The sequence below is a fragment of the Bubalus kerabau genome, chromosome 11, assembly GCF_029407905.1.
Source record: "Bubalus kerabau isolate K-KA32 ecotype Philippines breed swamp buffalo chromosome 11, PCC_UOA_SB_1v2, whole genome shotgun sequence".
Taxonomy (NCBI): Eukaryota; Metazoa; Chordata; class Mammalia; order Artiodactyla; family Bovidae; genus Bubalus; species Bubalus kerabau.
The window spans coordinates 99,100,486-99,114,389 of record NC_073634.1 but is presented as its reverse complement, the minus strand read 5'-3'; the positions used below and the strand labels follow the sequence as shown (position 1 = coordinate 99,114,389).

Genomic DNA, 13,904 nt, shown 5'->3' with positions numbered 1-13,904 from the left:
TTCTAGTATCATGGAATAGAGCTCCGTGCAGTTGACACAGCACACACTTGAAGGAGTGATTTAAGAGAAACACTAACCATTGCCCAGGTCCACCGAGACTGGTAAAACTCAGTTTTTCCTCTGCTTCTCTCACAGCCCACACCTGGATTTTAAAGTAAGACCGTGAGCATCTCTTACCTGTCTCCCGGGCTTTACCAAGCAGCTTGGCACACCCGGGTTACACTCAAGTGACCCAACAGGCCCTGCCCCCACCTTCCAGCGTGTCCCCTGACCTGGCCCCAGGGTGCCCCTCACTAACCTGATGGTGACTCGGGACGGGGCCTTTACCGAGTCTGGATGGCTGACAGGCCCAAGCAGTGGTCCCTGGAGCCCTGGCCTCCACGGGTTACTGAGCTGTCCCCATCGTCAGGCAGGCTGTGCGCCGGCCCCTTGTGAATATGCACAGGCCCAGGTGACTGCGGCCAGCCTCGGGCAGGTTCTGTCACCACCACCACCATTCCAGGGATGAGGACTCGGGGCTCGGAAGGATCTCGCCTTCCATCCAGGACACAAAAGCGGATGAACAGGAGCTGTGCCCTGAGACTCCGGGCCTGCCCTCCACGGCCACAGGCTGCAGATCTGCTGGGCGCTGCCTCCTGGGGCCTCGGTTTCCTCATCTGTTAGTGCAGGTGCTGGAGTAGGTGGTCCCTGCAGACCCTTCTGGAGAATGTCTTGAAGGTCTCAGAATCACAGTGAGCCCAGACTTCCTTCCAGAAGTTTCTGTCCTGCACAACCTGCAGGAGCTCCACTGTGTCTAGACAAGAACCCTAAGAGCTGAGGATCGCTGAGCTCGCTCCATCCAGCCCCCTCCCTGGAGCAGCAAGTGGACGTTCCCTCCCAGGTGCTGGTCCTCGGCCTGCAGACAGCACGCTGCCCTCAGGTCAGCACTTGCCCTCATTGGCCTCTTCGGTCTCCCCTCCCCAGGACTCCTCAGCCCCCCATGCCGGGCCTCTCTCCCCACCTGGAGCAGCAGCTCCTCCTGACCCCTCTCCTCCCTGGTCCCCGGGACCAGTGTCCCCACTGCCTTGGGAGGCCCCTCAGCTAGGTGGAGACGACGCTGATAACCCTCCGAGTCTTCTCTCCATGGGTTAAAAAGCTGGAAGGGGCTTCCCTCTGCTGTCACGTCCCTCAAACCTGCCAGCTGCCCCCCGGGGTCCCCAGTTCCCCAGCTGAAGGACTGGGAGACCTCAGGATAGAAGGGAGCAGAGACCTGACCTGGTCATCGTGACGCTCACAGCCCGGTGAGGCCAAGGGATGGCGGGTGAACCCCCAGGCTGCCCCGCAGTGAGCACCGTGCGAGTCGGGTGGGGACCAGCCTGGGCCTGGCAGGTGCTGGTGGAGAGAAGGGCAGTGGGATCCACAGGGGGCTGGGGACCTGGGGACATGAGATGTGGGGGGGCAGCAGACAGCGCCAGGCCGGGCCATCTCATCAGGCCCCTTGGCAGCCCTGCTGAGCGGGACAGGGTTGGCTTCTTGAGCCGCTGCAGCTCCCAGGGGAGAAGGAAGCCCCCGCTTCCCAGTGTCCCTGGGAGGAGATGCTGTGGCGTCACCACCGGGCCCAGCGTCAGCAGCGTCTGAGCTTCCCCAACAGCGAGGATGGCGCGGCCACGGAGGCCAGAGAAGGGGCCCTGAGACGGGAGAGGAGGCAAAGCGGGGAGGAGAGCCGGTGCCTCTGCCCACCCGCCCCCGGTCTGCTCCCTGTGCCCACATTGGTGCCCCAAGGGACCACCGCGGCCTCCTGGCAGCCCTGGCAGGATCGTCTCAGCTCCTGGCACGGCTCCCACCACCTCCTCTGGTGCTTCCTAGGGCTGTGTGCCTCCTTCCAGAAGGAGAAGCCGCAGGAAAAGAAGGAGAAAGTAGGGGCTTCCTGGCTCGGGGTCAGGGGGCAGAGACGGGGTCAGAGGGCTCAGGGGGCAGAACCGGGGGCAGAGCCAGCCCCCACACCCGGGCCCGTGAGCTGAGCCTCGTCACTGGGCACAAGCAGCACACCCACCCCAGAGCCTTGCGGGGACCACGGGCTGGGTGTGGGCTGGGTCACAGGCTGAGCCTGGCCCCAAACCCGGCCCAAATCCCCGTCCTGTACCCCGCAGCCTCGTTCCTCCAGGTACGAGGCCGGATCCGTCTGTATGGTGGGGTGAGACGCCCACTTGCAGCACTGGAAGCAAGACAGTGAGACGGCACGTGCCCAGCGCATGGTGCGTGAACCCCTGATAAGTGGCCACACGATGTCGGCGTCCGTCATCTCACTTACTCCAATTGCCCAGATGCCACGTTCTCCAGCAGTGCCCTCCCTGAGAGGGGACCTGGCCAGGCCCGAGCTGTCCCCTCCTGGAGTTCCAGAGTCCAAAGAAGCTGCCATGACAACTGCCAAGACCAGCTTCCTCGGTGTCTGGAAGGGGGCCACGCAGGAGCCGGGCTTTAGCCCTCTGCCCTGGGGACAGATAGCTGGATTTGGGGGCCCTGCTCTGCAGGCCTGCACCCTGTCCAAGTCCCAGAGCCAGCCTCGGGGGCCCTGCCCTCCTGTCCTTCCTTGCCGACTGATTCCGTGACATGAACGCTCACTGAGCGCCCTCCTATGAGAGCAGCCCCTGGGGGCAGGCAGACAGCGCCCAGATTGCAGTTGTCTCCTGGTCGGTGTGTCCTCGGATGAGCTGCTTTACTTCTTTGAGCCTCAGTCTTCTCTTCTGTAAAATGGGACAATAAAGCCTTCTTCCAAGGAGCCTTGTGAGGACTGGATGAGTTTACCAGGCCAGACGGGCTGGACTACAGTGACACCAACAGCCCAAAGGCCCCAGTGGCTTTAACACAGCAAAGGCTTACTTCTCGTCAGAGTATGGTCCCGCCATCCTTGGTCTTCCACTGAAGCCTGGGCAGGGGACAGAAGGGCTAGAGAAGGGCAGCAACAATGAGATGCTGTGGGTCAAAAGCAACCCTTCCCACCTTCGCTCACATTTCATTGAACAGAATCAGCCACCTGGGGCTGCCTCCTTCAAGGGGACAGAGGGATGTGACCATCCGAGGATGGGGAGTCACAAGGGCTTACAAGCAATCACAATGTCTGCCACCAAAGATGCCCATTCACAGGCCTCCCCCCAAGATTGCACCTCATCTGCAGTGAAATATTTTCCCTTTAAACTGATCCAGGCTAACACTGTTCTCTACCTTAAAGTGTTAGTTGCTCAGTCGTGTCCGACTCTTTGAGATCCCATGGACTGTAGCGCGCCAGGCTCCTCTATCCTGGGATTTCTCAGGCAAGAATACTGGAGTGGGTAGCCATACCCTTCTCCAAGGGATCTTCCCAATCCAGGGATCAATCCCAGGTTTCCCGCATTGCAGGCAGATTCTTTACTGCCTGAGCCACCAAGGAAGCCTTCTCTACCTTAAAGTGAAGGTTGCTCAGCCGTGTCCAACTCTTTGTGACCCCATGGACTAAACAGTCCATAGAATTCTCCAGGCCAGAATACTGGAGTGGGTAGCCTTTCCCTTCTTCAGGGGATCTTCCCAACCCAGGAATTGAACATGGGTCTCCCGCATTGCAGATGGATTCTTTACCAACTAAACTTTCAGGGAAGCCCTAATAAAGCCAAGGAAGTTTCTCTACCTTAAACCTCATCCTAAACAAGAATGGCTGTGGAGTCATGGATTCGATGTGCAGCATGTATGCACGTTGGTATACATTACAATAAAACCATAACTGGGACTTCCCTGGTGGTCCAGTGGCTAAGACTCCAGGCTCCCAGTGCAGGGGGCCCAGGTTCAATCCCTGGTCAGGAAACTAGATCCCACATGCTACAACTACATACAGATCCTGTGTGCCTCAACTAGGACCCAACACCACCAAATAAATAAATAATCCATACACACATAACTGTTCAAATTGAAAAGTCTACCCTGTACCTACCCCTGAAATCACATGTGGGACCACAGTCATGCCTCCCACGCTGATGAACATAAGCTAATTTCACACTTTGTCAGTGCCCACCCCCTGCCTCTTATGAGGCTCTCGACCAAGGTCAGCTACTCTTTTATTCACCGTTTCCGGGGTCTAGCCTCAGGCCCACCGAATCCCCATTTTCTAGATGAGGAAACTGAGGCAAAGAGAAGCCTCAGCTAAGGCCATGCAGTTGGAAAGTGATGGAGAGGTTTCCCCACCTCCCACCCACCCCCCCATGCTGTCCCCAGCCCTATTGGGCCTCCATCTGAAGCAGCCCAACTGCCCTGGATCCTGAAGGTTCCCCGAGGCCCCATGGAGAGGCCCCTGCTCTCTGGAAAGGCAGGCAGGAGAGGGAAAGGGTTAAGCCTGTCACATTGTGTTCCCACCAAACACCTCTGCTTAAACGCAGAATCCCAGCAGGGTGGTGTTTGCTGCAAAAGCCCTAAGAGTGATTTGTGAAGTCTCGAGGCCGTAATCTCGTCAGCGTAATGGGATTATATTTCAAATCACCACGGCCTGTTCATTACCCATTTAAACTCCTCTGACAGAGGAAAACTTACATAAAACGCACACGGCAGCCCTTGCCGACTTCCCCACTCTCCTTCCTGATTAGACAAACAGATGCTGAGGTCTGGAATGAAAAAATAATGTGCCCATTTATTCATTTTTCTGACAAGTCACAATAGATTTTTAACTGCCAATGAGTGACCTCCCGGAGGGGTGGCGGCTGGGAGGTGGCCGCCGGGCAGCAAGTGGTCATTTCCTGGCCTGGCTGGTGATGTCTCCTGGGATCACAGCTCAGCCAGGCTGAGCCCCGCTCCTCGCCCTGTCCCAGTTGGGGTGGGGGACTGCCTGCTGGGCCGCTCGGCTGTCACCACCCAGAGGGGGCCGGGGAGCTCCTGAGGGCAACCAGGACCCAGCCATGGCCTGAAGTCACAGAGCCCAGGCAGGAATCCCAGCCCTGCCTTGATCAGCAGGGTGACTGAGGACACGTGTCATCTCTTGGAGCATCAGTGTTCCCGTCAATAAAATGGAGACAGCAAGACAGCTCATCTCAGAGGTGCGGGCTCTGGGCGCGTGGCTTCCCAGGGACGACATCCAGCTGGCACCGCCGGCTGTGCCTGGCCTGCCTCCACCGTGACCTCTGGCAGATGGGGCTTTGCTGTCACTTGCGGAGTCTGTGTCACTCTGCTCTGAGACGGTGCCTGGAGCAGAGGTGGGCGGGCGGAGGGGCAGCTGAGTCAGGGACCCACCTCTGTCTGCCCCCCTCCTCATTCAGAAGCCAGACGCTGTCTCTGAAGACTGGTGGCCAGGCGGCCACCAGTGAGATGGGACCCTATGGCAGTGAACGGAAAATGTCTCCCTTCCCATCTGTCATTCAAGGCCTCCCTCCCTCTCCCAGGACACTGTGAGCTCAGCCTCAGCTCGATGACCCTCAAGTCACCTGATGTCTGGTCACATGGTGCCTGCCTCTCACCCTCCCCCAGCTCCTGTCTCCGATGCCCTGACCCCGCAGACCAGTGGGGAAGGCACCAACGTGGCTAAACAATGTGCCCCTGAGACCCGGGTTCAATCCTGGAGCCTCACACACTTGAACTGTTAAGGCACAGTCACATCTCCCAGCCCTCTTTTCCTGGCCCTCCAAAGACTCTTTCTGGAAAAAACTCAGTCACAGACTTCCTGAAGGCAAACCCCAGTACTAGGGGATAGGGTAGGCCTGAGTTATCTTTGGGTCCAGCCCAGGGCCTGGCCTGGAGGTGGTAGCAGCAAGCACTTGCTACATGAACTGACCCTTTCAGCCCACAAACATCTGAGCCCAGGGCCTGGGCAGGGCCTGACCCTCAGGCTGCAGCAGAGACATAGGGGCTGACTCCTCTAAGCCCCCTCACCTGGCAAGGAGGGTGCACTTTATCTGAGAGGCCTTGGACAGATGAGAGCCAGCAGCTGTAGTGGGGGTGGATTGCAGGCCAGGGCTGGGACCCAGGGAAGCCCTGCTCCACCCACTGGGAGCCACTGAGGGAGGGGGTGGCCAGGTGGGTGAGGGTCAGCCTCAAGACTGAGCTAAGAATCTGCAGAAGAAGGAATGAAAATCTGTTTTCTTGCTGTGTAACCTTGGACTCATGACTCAACCTCTCTGAGCCATCTTCTCAGCTGCACAACTGGGACAAAATCTCATCTTCAGTGTCACTGACTTGGTGCACCGTAGGGGGTGAGTAACAAGTAGCCAGTTGTCAACGGTCAGAGTTGGACCATAAAGAAAGTTGAAAGATGAACTGATGCTTTCGAACTGTGGAGCTGGGGAGTCCCTTGGACAGCAAGGCAATCAAACCAGTCAATCTTAAAGGAAATCAACCCTGAATATTTATTGGAAGGACTGATGCTGAAGCTCCAATACTGTGGCCACCTGATGCGAAGAGCCAACTCATTGGAAAAGACCCTGATACTGGGAAAGATTGAGGGCGGGAGGAGAAGGTGGCGACAGAGGATGAGGTGATTCGATGGCATCACCGACTCAATGGACATGAGTTTGAACAAACTCTGGGAGATAGTGAAGGACAGGGAAGCCTGATGTGCTGCAGTCCATGATCACAGAGAGTCAAACACAACCTTCCAACTATACAACAGCAGCAACAAGTAGCCATGGAGATGGTGCCAAGTCACGTACTGGGAACATGTGTGCCAAGGCCTCCCCCTGCCAGTAGGCCTCAGAGGGCATCTCCAGAACCCCAGGGAAGTCCCTTAACCCATCCAGCTGGGGGCCTAGGCCCCCCTCCCAGGGCCCTACCACCAGCCCTCTCCCCTCACCAGCACTGCCTGCCTTGCTGAGTAGCCCCAGGCAGGGTTCATATCTTCATGCATTAACTCTATGAATACATAAGAAATACTGTGAGGCTAATTCTTTTTAAAATGATAAAATTCGTCTATATTATAGCATTCCAGCCCCCAGCTTCCTGAAAGCTAAAAATATTTTAATGTCATATTCCCATGTAAATTTCAGTTTAGAATTTAATATCCTTTTAACATACATTAAATTTTTAGCATTCTTCAAGCCCTTGGTTCTTCTAAGGGCTTAGCTGCTGTGCGTTAGAGGAAAGGGCTGGGGAAGGCTGTAAATTAGGAGAGAAAGTTCTAGAATTAGGTTACCCCCAAACCTCTGTGCCCATCCCCATTGTGGGAGTTATTCCTCTGGGCTGAGGAGTATCTGAGCCAAACCCTGGAGTCCTGGGAGGTGTCAGAAGTCTCAATTTCCTTGCTGGCGTGGCTGTGATTTTATCACGTAAACACAGGGATGGCTTTATGGGAGGACTCCTCACAGCAGCCCAGGTCGGGGTGCCAGATGGCCTGGCACCGGCCACAGTCAGAAGCCTGAGCTCTGCAGTCCATGGTCCAAAATGGGGCCATGTCGGAGTCAGTGCACAGACTATGTTATGAAAGGGGAGGTTATCAGCTTTGCAGAGGTGACCGCCAGGATGCACTGGCTGGCCTGGCTAAGGGCTCCAGGGTGATGACGTATGGGAGCCAGAGCAGATCATTTTAACTGATCTGTATCCCCACTCCAGTTCCTAAACTAAGACCTCATCCCCCAGCCATAGAGATGCCCGAGGGTGTCTCTGCAAAGCCCCATGATTGGCCCATGGGCTGTAGCTTCCCACTAGTCCCACCAGTTCCCTCTTGGAGCAAAGCCAAGGACAGCCAGGGGAGGCTCTGAAAATGACAGGGAGGAGTGTTCATGGCCGTCTGGGTGGAAAGCAGGGTGGGGACGTCATGCCTCCCTGGGCTCAAGGGCTGAGGGCTGAGGGCTGCCTGGGGCACCCAGCCCACCAGCCTTGAACTCTGGGGTCTCGGGCTGCTCTGGCCTGCCCACACCCCCTGCCGTGGGTCACCACGCCAGGCTCCTGAGTGAATCCCTCCATGTCTCTGAGCACCCATCTGTGAAATGGGGTCAGAAATAACAAAGCCTTCCTGGTGAGAAGACCCAGCACACAACTCGATGTGTGGTGAAAGGCTCGCCTGGCCATCCGTCTAAGCGATCATTAACCAGAATGAGAAATTTACAGTATGGAGCCCTGAAATCCAGTGAGATGATGCCTCTGCTTTCTAATCACTTTCAGGGGTGATATAATGCATTGATCGAAGGAGATGGACTGCACTTTGGGCTCCGACCAGTGTCTGCAATGAAAGCAGTGGGCTTGTTAACCTAGATTTACAAAGTACATCTCCAACCTGGTGAGAAGGAAGGCCTGGTGGGAGGAAGATGCTGCCAGTGTGTGATACTGGGAGGACCCGGGGTCCAGGTAGGGATTCCCCTTGAGCCTGCCCCAGAACAGGCCCAAGGGATCCCTCTCCAAGCAGCCACCAATGATTTAGCTTCCTGGTGCGGAGTGAGTTCTCCAACTCTGAGGAATGTAAGTGCTCAACCTTCAGTCAAGAAGTGCTCACTAGTGCCTACCTTGTGCCAAGCCCAGCTCGGGCCCAGAAGGTACAGAAATGAGCTGACCCAGAGCCTCCCTTTGGGAACTCATGGACAACAGGGCCAAGAGAGTCCCTGGAGCATGGGTGACAGAAGTGGAACAAGAGTGGAGGCAGACACATCCTTCCCCTCAGAGAACCCTTTGCAGCTGGGGGCTGGGAACACTCCTGGATCCGGTGGATCCAACTGGAAGATGGCAAGCTGGTGGACGCCGGGGGAGGCCAGATTCTAAGGCAAGAAACCCCAAGAGGAAGAAATCAAGCAAGTGGAAGGAGAGTGGCCAGAGAGTCCAACCCTATCCGTGTGAATCAGTGTGAGTGAGAAAGGGCTCCTCGGCTCCCTGTGGACTTAGGAGTCCTCGCTGCTGGGGCACCTTGAGGCCCAGGAGCTCAGTGTGCACAAAGACCTCTGCCAAATGGTCGTGTTGATCATACCCAATAAATCCTCCCTGTACTGTGGAAGGTAGGACTCCTGAGGGCTTCTGCCCAGATCACTGTTTTCTCCCATCCGTGTTAGGAAAGGAAGCCTTTGTCTTTGGGGAGGGTCTAATCTGTGCCCCTCCTTAGGATGCTGTGAGGGGCTCTTGGGAACAGGACCGACGTCCTAGGCTCTCACAGAGCAGTGCTGAGCTGACACTCGCCTCCCATAAGACCAGCCTTTCATCAGCATGTGTGTCAGCAGCAGACAGACCTTCGGCCGACGCCTGCGTCACCCTGATCACCCGCAACTCTGCTGTCCCCTGTCTGGACCTCACTCTCTGCCCCAAGAAGGGCATCCTCCAGGTCAGCTCCAGACTGTTCCAGGCTTTGGAACCTCAAAAGGAGGGACTTCTTATCCCCATGCATATACACAGGACAGGACAGGGGTCTGGTTGGCCTGGCGGCAGCCACATGTTTATCTTCTGGCCAATCCCTGTGGCTGGGGGCGGGCTGCTGTGAATGGCAGCGTTCCCAGGACACAGGGATCGGGGCTGGACCCCAGTCACCAGAGCAGAGGAAGTGGGGCAGGTAGAGTCCATGGATCTCTTCAGCAGTTGCCGTGTACCAACCACTGTGCTAAATACCTACTCAAACAGTATTCTCAAAATTCCCCTGAAGCAGAAGCTCATGGCAGCCTTCCACAGTAACAAGACCTAAAGGCTAAAGAGGCTTTGCCCTGTGAGGAGGATCCGCTTCTGACTCCAACCCCAGTGCTCCCTGTCGTGGGCCACCTCCTCCACATGGGCATGAGGGAGGCGAGGCTTCCCTCCAACCACAGCGTCTCTGGGGAATGGTGGGCTGTGTGAGGGTGTGTGTGTGTGGTGTGAGTGTGTGTGCAGTGCACATGGTGTGTAAGGCGTGTGTGTGTGGTGCAAGTGAGTGTGGTGTGTGTAACATATGGTGTATGGTGTGTGTGGTGTGAGTGTGTCTGATGTGAGTGTGTGGGGTGAGTGTGGTGTGAGTGTGTGTGGTGTGTATAACAGGGAGTGAATCATCTGAGTGTGTGTGTGGTGTGGTATGACTGTGTAGTGTGTGTGGTGTTTGTGTATGGCGTGTGTGGCACGAGTCTCTGGTATGTGTGTGTGTGATATGAGTGTGTGTGGTGTACACGGTGTGTGTGATACGTGTGGTGTGTACGTGTGTGTGAGGGAGCGTTTACTCCATGAGCCGCCTGCCCCTGCCCATCCCCGCTCCCCCCGAGCAGGGCACACGTCCTCACACACCTGTGCTCGGGGCACAGCGAGCCTGGCGGTGTCTGCTCTCGAAGGAGGCCATGAGGGTCTCTAAGCAGCCCCTTCCCTACCGCCGAACAGCTGCCCACCATCTTGGCACACATTCGCCTGTCACATCTGATTTGCAAAGTCGTGTCTGTAACAGACCCACAGGAGCGTCCAGTTGGGGCTTTTTCAGGTCAAGGAATATTTTACAGAGTCTCCAGTTCTTCAGAGGGAAAAAAAAAAGTGTGAACAGCCCTCCTTCTCCATTGTCAGATTGACACTCTCAGTAGTGGAGTGGTCCTCCCAGCCACCCTGGGCTAAAGCCTTGAGAATCACCTGAGGTTCTGGCATGATCCCATTTTACAGATGAGGAAATCGAGGCTCAGAGGAGTCCTGTCATTTCCCCAAGGTCACATAGTGACTAAGAGCAGAGCCAGGATTTGAACAGGGCCCCTTTGGCCCCTCAAGCCATAGCTCATCGCCATCATGTCCACAGCCTCCCTGCAGATTCCTGAGCTGAGCTGTCCTTGCTGGTGTGACTCCAGGACCTCCTCCTCCAGGAAGCTTGCCTGAGCTGTCATGGTCCTCCTCGGCCCTTTGAGCTCTTACCACTGACTAGTCTCTGGTTTCCAGAGCATTCTGGGAGGGGCCCACCAGAGCTGAGCACTTTGATCCCCTGAAGGCATCAACTTGGCCAAGGTGCTTCCACTGCCTGGAGTAGAAGCCCAGGAGGATGCAGGCTAAGCAGGTTCTTTTCCTGCAGGAACCCCCAGAACCCTCAGTGGGTACCATGTACCATGCGCCAGGAAGGACTGACATGTGCAGTGTTTTTCAAACACCATTTTTTTTTTTTTTGCCAGAGCCACATATGGGTCGCTCAGAACTTAGAGTGACCATGCTGTTTCAGGCAGCTCAAGGTAAGCAGGGTCAGGTGCAGCCTGAGAGCAGACCAACTCTGCCACCTCTTAGCTGTGTGGCCTTAGGCAAGTTGCTTTACCTCTCTGAGCCTGTTACTCTCTACACTTCCACGTGGCTCATCAGGGCCACTCCATCTTCATCCAGGCAGCCATCATCACCCTCCGTCCAGCAAAAGCCTCTTCCCAGGTCTCTCTCGCTCCCATCTGTCTCTCATTCCCAGGTGTGATCTCTGGGCCTGGAGGACTGAGTTTGCCTTGCTCTGCACTCACAGTAACTCCAGCACCAGAGCAAGCCTGGCACAAAATAACGTTTGTTTAATGGATGCAAGAATGAGTATTCCTACGTGAGCGCTTTGAATTTAATACGAGGCAGGCGTGGCCCGGCACAGCAGCCCACAGCCACGCCCCTCTCTGACCCCCATCCCTATCCTTCTACAGTTCAGTCTGCTCTGAACCTTAAAGGAAGTCCAAGTCTCATTCAGCAAACATTTATTCAATTTGAATAATTATATCCTGTTGGGAGTTGGCAGATGGCAAAAGATGACTGGGAGAAACTCTTTGTCTTCTCGTATAAAAAACAGCCTCTCTCTCTAGAGGAGACGAGAGGCTCCAAGCCTGGGCTCTGCGCTCCCAGGCTTCATGGGCTCCTTGCCTCTACACTACACCACCATGGCAGGATCATAGCACCTGTGCCCATTGCACTGATGAGGAGAGTAAGACTCAGAGTTCTCAGTAACTCGCCAAGGTCATACAGCTAGGGGGAAGTGGGGCAAAAAATTTGACCAGGTTTCATCTGATCCCAGACCCTGCAATCTCAACCCTTCATAGTTCTGGACGGAGAGGCATGTGACACTGTAAATAATGCCATTCCGTCCTGGGTTGCCTAGCTCTGCTTCACTCCCTATTTTTGTGTGACACTAAGCCAGTCATTTCACCTTGGTGAGCCTCAGTTTCCTCATCTGTAAAATGGGGCTAATAATCCCTCCTCTACAGAGTCATGACAATTACATGAGCTAGTAGATGGGAGCAAGATGTCAGAGGTAGAGCCAACTTTGTGACTGTTTATGGTCAGAGGAGCAGAAACAGCTGGGAAGTGTTTGCCTCAAAGATGAAGCTCTTGGCTGAGCCTGAGGAATCAGTGCCAGTGCAGTGGCCAGCATATAACAGGTGATCGATAGACTTTGATGGAATGAATGACTACCTTCTGCTGGTGCTGCCAACTGTCCTGGAACATGGACAGAGGCACAGAGCTTGAACCAGGGTTCCCTTGGCTAGACACTGAGAATACAGGGGATGCAGTGGAGCAGGACAGCCAAGACCCATTCTCCAGCCTAGGCCAGGACAGCCTAGACCCATCCTCCAGCTTCATGGGCTCTGCGTGGGCGCATGAGCCTCGGTACACATGGCCAAGACAAGTGCCACACAATCAAGATGGCCGCCTCAACACTCAAGATGGCCGCCACACCTGAAAAGATGGCTGCCACACAGCTGCCCCAAAAACCAGTGTCCACGGGGTACCAAGAGCCCCACTGTGACTGGATTCAAAACAAAAAAAGCATTAAGTGTTAAATTGTGACCAGACTCCAAATAGAGTGAGTCAAAACTCAGGCAGGGCAGCCTAAACTCTCTCAGGAATAAGAATCCAGTCAGCCCATCCCTGTGCCCCTGAGAATGCTGGGTAATTACTTTTTCCCTTTTGTCTGTTTTCTTTTCGCAGAACCACCAAGAAGCAGCCTCAAAAATCAGTTAAAGCCTCCAAAGTGCTTCTTTCCCCAGAAATCTTTTATAAAAGGTGAAAGATTTACAAGACCTGAAGAGCAAACCAAGCAGGATAATTGTTTTTGGAATGACCCCAATATTTTCACCCTGGCAACCCCGGCTGGGCATCTTGCCCCGTATTTATGGTTCCTGGTCCTCTGCGCACCACCGAGTGACCTTTCTGAGCCCCCTCTGTGAGCCCCCAGTCCCTTATCGGGCCTGTAACTCACCCTGACGCTATCTCTCGGGAGGGTCTTCTGCACTTTAATTTAACTCCCCTCATCGTTATTTCCTGGATTTCAAGGTTTTCTCTTTCGAATTGCCCTTCCCGGGACAAGCATAATCTGTTTGCCATCAAGCCCAATAAATATGTTTGTGCGGGAGATGGAACCGTTTGGGGAGAGCTCTCAGGCCTGGGAAGCCGCCTCCGGCTCGCACCCCTTCTGGGCAGCGATGGCTGGCGTGTGTGTCCTTGAGCCTTGGTGCTGGTGGGAGCCACTGCCTCAGTTCTGAGGCCGAGTGGCCGGCTGTAACAAATAAAGATACAAGACACCTGGTTAAATTGGAATTTCAAATAAACAATGAATTTTTTTTAGTATAAGTATGCCCCCATTCAATATATGTTTTAAAAAAAAATTCTTCACTGTTTATCTGAAATTCCAATTTAACTGGGCATCTTGGGTTTTATCTGGTATCACCTTCTGGGGGCCATCTCTCTCACTCCCCCGAATGTAGATTAATACACTGGAGAGTGTTTATTTACCAGTGTTGCCATAACAAAGTACCAGAGACTGGGTGGCTTAAACAAAAGAAATTGTTTTTCTCATACTTCTGGGGGCTGGAAGTGCAAGATCCAGGTAGCCAAGCAGGGCTGGTTTCTTACAGAGTCTCTCTCCTTGGCTTGCAGATGGCCCCCTTCTCCCTGAGTTCTTACACTGTCCTCCCTCTGTGAGTGTCCTGATTTCCTCTGCTGAAACAATCCTGTTGGATCAGGGCCCACCCTAGTGACCTCACTGTAACTTAATTAGCTCTTCGAAGACCCTGCCTGCAAATACAGTCACATTCTAAGGTACGAGGGTTGGGCCTTCA

General features: G+C 54.9%; 1 non-coding gene across 1 annotated transcript; it reads right to left on the bottom strand.

The window, feature by feature from the left end:
* Positions 1-12,774: 12,774 nt before the first annotated feature.
* On the bottom strand, positions 12,775-12,887 carry LOC129623949 (U5 spliceosomal RNA). Its single transcript, XR_008700693.1, has one exon. It is a non-coding gene; the product is annotated as a U5 spliceosomal RNA (small nuclear RNA).
* Positions 12,888-13,904: the final 1,017 nt, after the last annotated feature.